Source organism: Camellia sinensis, chromosome 10, assembly GCF_055761805.1.
Source record: "Camellia sinensis isolate YWXY chromosome 10, ASM5576180v1, whole genome shotgun sequence".
Classification (NCBI taxonomy): domain Eukaryota; kingdom Viridiplantae; phylum Streptophyta; class Magnoliopsida; order Ericales; family Theaceae; genus Camellia; species Camellia sinensis.
In genome coordinates, this window is record NC_138970.1 from 2,668,945 (window position 1) to 2,678,946 (window position 10,002).

Sequence of the window (10,002 nt, forward strand, 5' to 3'; positions counted from 1 at the left end):
CCTAAGATAAAAGAAGAACCGATCGGGATCATGTTTCACACATCCCGAGAAAAAATCCGCCAAGGACCGTATTTCACGCGTCCTGAGAAACAAAAACCACTCGGGGTCGTGTTTCATACATCTCGAGATAAAACCTGTCCAGGGCCGCATTTCACGCGCCTTGAGAAACAACAGAGAGGTGTGCAATAGAAGCACAAAGTGAACAAGTGCGACAGATGCACAAAGTGAACGAGTGTGATAGATGCACAAAGTGGTCGAGTGCGATAGGTGCACAAAGTGAACGAGTACAATAGATGCATAAAGTGATCGAGTGCGATAGATACACAAAGTAAACGAGTGCGATAGATGCACAAAATGAACGAGTGCGATAGATGCACAAAGTGAACGAGTGTGATAGATGCACAAAGTGAACGAGTGCGATAGACGCACAAAGTGATCGAGTGCGATAGATGTACAAAGTGAATGAGTGCGATAGACGCACAAAGTGATTGAGTGAGATAGATGCACAAAGTGAACGAGTGAGATAGATGCACAAAGTGATCGCAACTACAAAGCCGTGCAGGTTCTCCTACCAAGACACGGGACACAAATAACTTATCCGAAACTCCTCTGAATTAACCGTACATACAATATCGTTTGGTTGCAACATAATCAACAGACGTACCTAATCGTATCTTACACGGAGAGAGGGGGTTTTAACCAGGTAAACATCAAATCCTAACACATTTCACGTGGAAAGAACAAAGGTGGTATAACCAACAAGCATATCTAACCGTATCTCATATGGAGAGGGGAAAGATTTTAATCGAGTAAATATCAAATCCTAACACATTTCACGTAAAGAGAACGAAGGTGAATTTAAAGTCCAAACGCGTATCACGCGAGTGGAAGAAGGTATAATAGAATGATTTCTTTTTTTTCTTTTTTTCTTTTTTTCTTTTTTTTCTTGTTTTCAAAACAATGTCAAAAAGAATTTTTTTTATAAATACCATATACCGTATACAAGATACACACAGATATATACATATGGTATACATATATATATTCAGGGAATATTTTGTTTGCTTGAATATTCTGTTTGTGGCCGTCAGGGAATGTGCCGTTACTGAGAAGGCATATTTCGTTTGCTGACGTCAGCGTGCGTATGCAAAACACGCAAAAAGAAAGGAAAAACACAAATGCATGGATACGGGGGTTCGAACCTCTGACTCAGGCTTTTTCGAGTCCTCAACCACTGAGCTAAACCACTTTTGTGACAAAATATTCAAATAAATATATATACAGGTATACGAGACATATATACATAAAACCAAAACAAAACAAAAGAAACACTCGATGCTATGGGGGCTCGAACCTCTCACCACAAGCTCAGCCCCTCAATTCTTAACCATTGAGTCGAACCATTGAGCCCAAGCCACTCTTGTGACTAAATATTCAAACAAATATATATAATACATAGATGTACAATACATATACACATATATATATATACATATACAACTCTCTCGCGTCTCTCTTTGTTTTTGTCTCACTCTTTCTTCCTTCATCTTCTTCGAGCATCGTGTCCGGCGCGTGATTTCAACAATCGCGGCGCCTGACCGACAGGCTATCCAATCCTGCCCTGATTATCAATGATCGTCTCGTCCTTTCTCCCTCTTTGTCTTCTTCTTTGTTCTCTTCTTAAGTTGAGGCCTGCGAGAAAGAGAGGCAGAGTAAAAGCCTGTAAACTTTCTCTGCCACCACTTTGCAACCTCTTTCTTTTGCATTACTCTCCTTTGCCATGGCTTCTTCACACGGTTCTCTCACTCTTTTTTCAGACCTGAACGAGTCCACGATAGAGATGACCGATTTTGACTCCCTTGAACCTTAACTACGGGCTCCTCTTCCTTCCCTTGTTTTCAGCTTTCCAGCAATGTTAGTTGAACAAATAATGAAGGCACAGTTTGACATCGAAGCAAACTCGTATACGTTGAGGTCATGTGTAGAGACCGTGACTACGGTCTCCAACTTGTCCCGTCGACTGCAGAACAGGACATGTGAGGTACATCAGTTAAATGCACAACTCTCTTTCCTCCAACGTATGTACAAAGACGCTCGAGTAGAAATTAGTGCATTGAAAAAGCAGAACAAAGAGCTGAAACGACAGGTCACCTCCGTGGCTTAATTCGGAGTTTCTCCTTCGGAAGCTCTACCAAGGCCGAGGTAGAGTCTTCAAGAGTTTCGAAGGAGTAAAGATGAAGCGAGGTAACTAATGGTAAAGTCGGGCAACGAAGCTGTGTACAAATGAAGCCGGTTGTAATCTTCGCCACCGAGCTGCTGCCGAAGAATAAAGAAGAAAAAGATCTCTTTTTTTTTTCTTTCTTTTTTTTGGTTTTTTTTTTTGTTATTTTCTTTTTGTTTGTTATTTTTTTTTCTTTTTTTTTTTGTATATATGTTTGTACAAATTTGATCGGGATTAATCCCTATAAATAAAACGAGTTTGTTTGTTTGTTTGTTTGTTTTTTTTCTCTTTTTGCAAATCCGAATGGCAATCAGTTCTGAACTAAAAATTAAGCCTCTCACTGATTATAGCATGTGGGAAAGTGGTTTGGAAATACTCTTCGGATCCTGGGAGACGCTAGTGATCCTCAGCTAGTCACCTGAAAAGATACAAGCACTCCGGTCGGGGGTGCCGGAATTAGCACTCCAACGGACAAGTTAGTTCAGATGCTCAGGATAGCCTATTTACCAGTTTTGTGAAGTGATTCTTATATACTTTTCTATAACTGTTGTTCCTGTATTTATACCTGTTCTTTTTTATCCTCGGGGCCAGGGCCTACTTTTTGATCATTGCCCTTTCTTTCATTCGGAGCTACTGATCTCCATCTATTCGGCTTCACTCACGTATTCGACGTCCTGGTCACGCAATATGAAGCCGGATAGTATCTAATTTTCGGAGCGCGCATCCTCCGACTCTTCTATTTATTCGCCTCCCACAATTGCCCCCCAAGCATTTCACTGACGACAGTTGGCTGGAGTGCTTGGTTTTGAATTCCTAAAAGTCGGAGCCAAAATTCGGCGGTTGGCCTCATCCTCTTGCGGACATCTAAGCGCACCCCTTTTGGTTGTCGTGTCGACTCCCCGCCCCCTCGTACGTGTTTATTTGTTGCGATTTAAAATTTCGAGGTCCTTTCCAGTACGTATTTTATGATGCGTATCGCTGGATTGCCTTCTGGATCGTTCCCGAAACTCTTCTTCGATATCCTTTTCGTCCTTTGTAAGTTCTCTCCTCCCTTGCTTCGAGGACTCTTTCTGATTTATTCCTTCCTCGGCATATTCTCATAGACTAGGATACGGTGAAACATTTAAAAGACCTCCTCTCGTCAGATCGTATTACTGGCTTTAGACGCCATTTCTCCATTCCTGACGATGTCCATTTGTCGCTTGTGGCAGATGGCACTCTTAATATGGAGAGGGAGGATGAAACCACGATTGTCTTTCCTATTTTGTCAATTGCAGAGGGTGGAGTCCGTTTCCCCCTTCACCCGTTTCTTAGGGCTGTGCTTCGCCATTGGGGTTTAATCCCTTCCCAACCTAATGTGAATTCTTTAGAGTCATAATGGGGGTTATAGCGCTCAACCATCGCCTAAGAATTAACCTTGACATTCTAGCCATCCGGCATTGTTATGCCTTGGCTAAGTCTTTTGGTCGGCACGGGCGTTTCTTCCATAGGGCCAAAGATGTCGACCATCAGCTGATAACTATGCTTTCCAGTTTTGGAAAACGAGTTGATGATGTTATGGTCGTTGTCCAGGGTAACTGGGAATTTGGCGAAGGGGAGGATCACACCAACTGTAACAACCTGCATTTATGGCTTAGTCATGTTTGCATGCATTTATATGTTTTGCCATGTTAAGATTGCTGTAGCAACCCATATTCATGTTGTAGTCATATTCAAGTTCATGTACATAACTTTATTTTGTTAAGTTGCATTCATGAATCTTGTCTTGCCTTGTGTTTATGTGTTTTGCCTATGTGTTGCTTGCATGCTTTGTTCCTTCCTTGATGTTAAGGCTAAGTTATGTTAGCCGAAGTTATGCCAAGCCTAGGTTGCGTTACGCCTAGATTATTCCAAGCCAAGGTCATCTCCAGTCTAGAAGTATCTTGGAACCCCTTTGTTTGACCTCCACCTTCGCCCTGACATATTGGCCGAAATGTCATTATCTAGGCCGAGGTGTGAATCACCAAGGCCAAGATGTGTATTATCTAGGCCGGGATGTTACCTTTGCGCCTGAGTGATCTTGTCCTGGAGTGGTATGACCTAGACCGAGGTGTGGCGCATCTAGGCCAAGGTGTGGCACAGCTTAGTCAAGTGTCGTCCTTCCTAGCCGAGGTCATTGTCACCTTAGTCGCCGAAGCTTTGTCCTTAGCCGATGTCATCACTTGCCGGAGTGCCATACCGAGTAGCTTGTTAGATACACTTTGTCATAGTCTTGTCTTGTCAATCTATCACCTTTTTGAGGAGAACCAACCAGCCGTCGCGCATGTGTCCGAGCTGAGAGTTAAGTCAGCCGATAGAGAGAGAAACCTACCATTTGTTGTATCCTTGTTTTGGAGAGGAGAGAGAAGCTCTAGAAGAGGGAGAGGAGTTCTTGAGAGGAGGTAGACTTCCAAGCTTGATCCCTAGAGATCGAACCGTTAGATCCGTGTTCTAAGGTTAGATTCTTGGTCTGCCCTTGTCGTTGTTCATGTTTATGTTATTGCATTGCACGATTGAATATGATTTGTAAGCCATGCATTGCTTTAAAGTTCGGTTTTAGAAAGAGAAAATGGCATTCATGTGTTCTTCAAGAAAAGTTATGTTTTGATCCGAAAGCTCATGCCAAGATCCATGTTTTTGTGTTTGTTTTCACATGATTTTCAAGCATGGGTACCCAGGTCCATGTTTTCGAACTCATAGCATGAAATCCCAGATTTTGTAAATAAAGAAGTTATGATTTTAGCATCCATGTTCTTCATGATCTTCATGTTCATGTTCTTCCTGTCCTTCACGGGTGGAAACCCAGATCTCCAGACCTCACTTCCCAAGGTGTAGTCGCCGAGATCACTTTGATCTAGACGTCACCCTTAGGCCAAGCATCGTATCTCACCTTGGCCTACCCTGCATGATCACTTACACCTTTAGTTTGTTTTGTGCGCACCTCTGCATGCAGCCGCTTGCCGAAGCCAAGGTAGCCATACCTCGACCAGGAGGTGTGGGACCTCGGCAAAGACCTGGTTGGTACCCAGCATGTCTCCCTGACATGTAAAACAGTGTTTTGACTTCCAACATGTTTTTCCGAGATCATTTGCATGCATGTGAGACTGGTTTTGAGAAGTGCATTCAGTATGTTTTGCCATGTGTTTGTAGGACCTGGACCTTTGCCTTGACCCCGACGTCCCAAGAACTATGTGAGTGGTATTTTTAATAAAGTTATGTTCTTAAGGTTTTGATAAATCTTTGCCTTGTTCTGATAAAAGTATCTGTTAAGCATGAATGATATCCCTATTTTATGCATCAAGTATAAACTCTGTTTTGGATGGCAATGTATCAAGTAAGCTTTGTTTTGATGACAATCTTTGAAAGTCCGTACGTGCCAGGGGACTTTAAGCTTTTGTGGCACAAGTCCGTACGTGCTAAGGGACTATAAGCATTAATAGCACACATGTGAAGTCCGTACGTGCCAGGGGACTCTAAGCTTTTGTGGCACCTTTGTTTGTTTGGTCCGGAATGTCATCACCCCTTGTTTTAAGATTTGACGCATGTTAAATAAGTAAGCAAGTTTTGAAAGACCAAGATTTGAATGATGTTTTATTTTAAGCCAACTAAGCTATGTTATGTATGGTTTTGACAAGATATACCATGTACTGTTTTGAAAAGATCTCGGGAATCATTCATTTAACCCCTTTATTACTTGTACCATTCACTGAGTATCCAAGCTCACCCTCCCTATGTGTATATGTAGGTAACAAGCAAGAAGTCGGCTACGCCGAGATGTGTGTTTTGTATGCATGTTATGTCAGCTGTAAGGATGTCGGCAATCCTGAAGATTATGTTTCATGATTTGTGGCTTAAGTGTTTTTGTTTATGTCGGCAATTTTGAAGCTTATGTATTTTGAACATGTCGGCTTGAGAAGCCTTTTATCAAGATGTAACATGTATCTTGTACTTTATTTTATTTGTATTCAAGTTTTAAAGCTATGTAAAGATGTATGCCATGTCATTTGACTTATGCACTGCTCTTATGGACCACTTGTATTTTGAATTATTGCTTCCGCACTTGTGAGCCCCACATATTATACTCTGATTGTGTGTGAATTTTGAAAGTTGGCCTTCGGTAATCTTGGATTACTGGCCATCACGGCACCAAACTACTAGGGGCGGTTTGGGGTCGTGACACCGACCATATTCCCAGACGGAGGGGCGAGCCAGGTGGCTGATTGCTTTCTCGCTTTTATTATTTGTTCGTTTTAGTTGTAAAGCCTCTTTTTTGAAATGTTACGGCTTGGCATGTGTAGGGAGAAATTTGAAGAAAGTTCTGTTTTCAACTGACGGCGCCATTCTTTCGGATATCAAAGTCACGCTCAAATATTTCGGCCGTCGAAGTCTTCAGAAACAAGGTAGGGCGGCCCACATTCTGCTTCGTTACGAGCTGACATATACGACCTTCTCGGCGGTGGAAAGTATCCCGGTTCCGGAGGGTGAAGATTCTCTCATTGCTCTCATTTTGTCCGACTTCAAAAACTTGAGGCAGGTTGGTTTTGGAGGGTCAGATTTGGAGCGGGGTGTAGCTAATGTTACCGAATCAGATCAGTCCGAAATCGAATCTGACGCGGTATTGAATTCGGACGATCTCCCATTTGCTTCGGGCCGAGGAGATCTTTCGCTTGACGGTATTTTTCACGGTTTAAAGGATATTCCCGCTGCAAACCTCGAAGACATGACCGGGTTAAGCCTGACAAAACTTGCCAAGAAGGTGAATGTGGAAAGGTTGGCCGCGCGGCGAAGAGCGGAGGCCCTTCCGTCTAAAGCACCACCCGCCATCACATCTCAATTTTCCCTGCCTGCTAGCGAATCAGAGTCCTTCCGCGTTATTGAGGTGGAGACGGCGGAAAATCAGGATGCCGAATCTACCTTGATCGTGCAGGCCGACCAAGAAGTCGAGGCAGAGAAGCACTCCGCCGAGTTTGAAGCTGGCGTAGAAGAACATGGCAAACGTCCTCGATTAGAGGGATCGGACGTGATCGTTCCTTTTGTCATTCAGCCGATCATAAAAAAACGTGCTGGTTTCTTCTGATGTTTCGGCGCTTAAAAACCCAGAAGTCGCATTTAGCTTGGCTACGTCCGTGTCTTTGCCATCTGACAAGGAGGCTTTCTGGGTGGAAACTGATCTAGATGCGACAGCACTGGCCGCCCAATCGGCACTTTTGGTACATATTCGAACTTAGTTTCACTTAATCCAAATACTGTTGAAGTTATGGTTCTAAATTCTTGTTCTACAGACCGTCGGATAGATATCCGATATGGGCCGTCGCCATCGCGACGCCTTCAAACAGATTGGTCATTTACGCAAGGAAGTTGAAGGCCAGAGGAGAAGGGCCGAGGTCAAAGCGTTGAGGGCGGACAAGGAAGCCTCAAGGGCCGACGCCGAGATGGAGAAGGCTCGTTGCGAGGATCAATTGAGGTCGGATACCGAGAGGAAGGCGGACGTGAGCGAAGATGTGCTCAAGTTGGCCTAGAAAGCGATCTCCAAACTGGAGGCTGAGTTGGTTGAAATGAAGACGGCAAAGGAATCAGCCGAATCGGAGTCTTCCAAAGTATTCGAGGCTGGGAAAAATGTTGGGCTCGCTGAGTACGTGAACCAAGTCCCCAAGTTTGAAAATCGGGGATTCAAACATGGCTAGCACAAAGCCCTTGCTGCTGCTAACGTTTCATTGATTGTGCCAATACCATATGAGCAAGTGGATGTTGAGCCATTGGAGTCTGATTCCGATGGTTGATCCGGCCGACTTGTATTTTTACAGTTTTAATTTAGTATTTTTCATCTTTTACAACAGTCAGTGTTTGTTTTTGAATATATTTTTACGGTTTTAATTTAGTATTTTTCATCTTGTAGCTTTCTGTTTGGTAACTTGAGTATATAAAATTTCCAGAGTTGTGCTCAACTAGCTAAGGAAGATGTTGTTGATGAATGTTATTGCTTTCGGTTATGGTTAGATCGGCTGCTTAGCTTAGGTATTTGGCCGATCAGATCTGTTCTTACCTTAGCCAGGGCGCGAGTTTGGGAAACCAAATGGCGTAACTCGTGGGCTGGTTGAGGCACACATTGATCGGCGCTTGCGCTTGAAAACATGGCCAACCAGATTAGTAAATCTGCCCTCGTCTTAGCGAGGGCGCGAGTTTGAGAAGCCGAATGGCGTAACTCGTGGGTTGGCTGAGGTACACATTGATCGGCGCTTGCGCTTGAAAACTTGGCCGACTAGATTAGTAAATCTGCCCTCGCCTTAGCCAGGGCGCGAGCTTTTGGAGTTGGAAAGCCGAATGGCGGAACTCGTGGGCTGGCTGAGGCACACATTGATCGGCGCTTGCGCTTGAAAACATAGCGGACCAGATTAGTAAATCTGTCTTTGCCTTAGCTAGGGCGCGAGCTTGAGAAACCGAATGGCTTAACTCGTGGGCTGGACAATTGTCATCCGACTTTTGACGTTTGGGATTACTGGCGTTGTCTCGGGAGAGCTGCATACATTGAAGGATAAGTGGTGCGGGTGCACGCTAGAGGCCCTACTTATTTCCATTCAGGCAACTTAGGAGGGACGAAGATTGGCTGAATTAGACGCCGCAATGAGTCGCAGTAACGAGCCTATGCGTACGGGAAGAAGAACGTCCAAGGATCGGGAAACACAGCAGCCCCTTAGTCATCGAAGCGTATCGCCCCGAAAGGACAGGCAACAACAGGGAAATTCTCCGTGCCCGCGATCGAGAATCGAGCCTGATGCGATGCCACGACCGTTGAGTTTTGTGGTTTTTGTGAGGAATAGACCAATGACGGAGGCGGATTCTATCATTAAAGACCCAGGTGTAGCAGTCGAGTTCGCTCGACAGATCTTCCCGCCGGAAGTCCAATAATCGATGGTTGGACGTCAAGATTTCGAAGTATTTTGAGACGGCATTCATGGGGCCGTGAAAGGACTATATACTGCTCACGAAGTCAGCATGCTCTGTGGGAAGCGCAACGTGAGAGTGAGAAAAGGGACGAAAGGAATCGCAGTATGGAGATTCGTGTAGAAAAGGCTGAGCGTAAGCTTCGAGAGCTGAAGAATATTCGAACGAGTGCGTCGGTGGCAGTCAATCAATCTAAATTGGTTGTTGAGAGAGTGACCCAACGGACCTCGAGTTATAAAAAGGGGTTTCAGGACGGCCTGAAGGTCGGGATAGAGAAGACCAAATGAGACCTTGCCGAGGAGGTCTGCCGATGTGAAATTCGTGGATTCAAGCACGGCTGGATCAAGGCCCTTCAAACCGAGGAAGCTCTCGAAGCCGTGGGCATTGATTCGGCCTCGCCCCTGTATCATCGCCACTACTTTCCTTATTTCGATTTCGAAATTGAGAAGAGCGACGATGAGGGCGCCGAATGAATAAACTTCGCGCCGAATAAATAGAATTTCTTTTATTTTCAACGTTTGTATTCGGTCTTGAAATGTTCTGTTTAATTAATCGTATTATTTCAACTTTTTGCCAGGGTTTGTGTTACGTGGCGTAAATATTTAAACATGTATTGACCGGCTTGAATTAAGAACGATTATGTGAATATGTATTTGGCCCTAAGGTGTCATGCACCGTAAGGGGCTCCGAATTCGGAGACTTTAATTTGGCCAATCGTGATATCCACGAAGGGCGCTTTGAATCCAGAGGCTTTAATCGGCCCTAAGGTGTCATGCACCGAAAGGGGCTCCGAATCCAGAGACTTAATCGGCCCTAAGGTG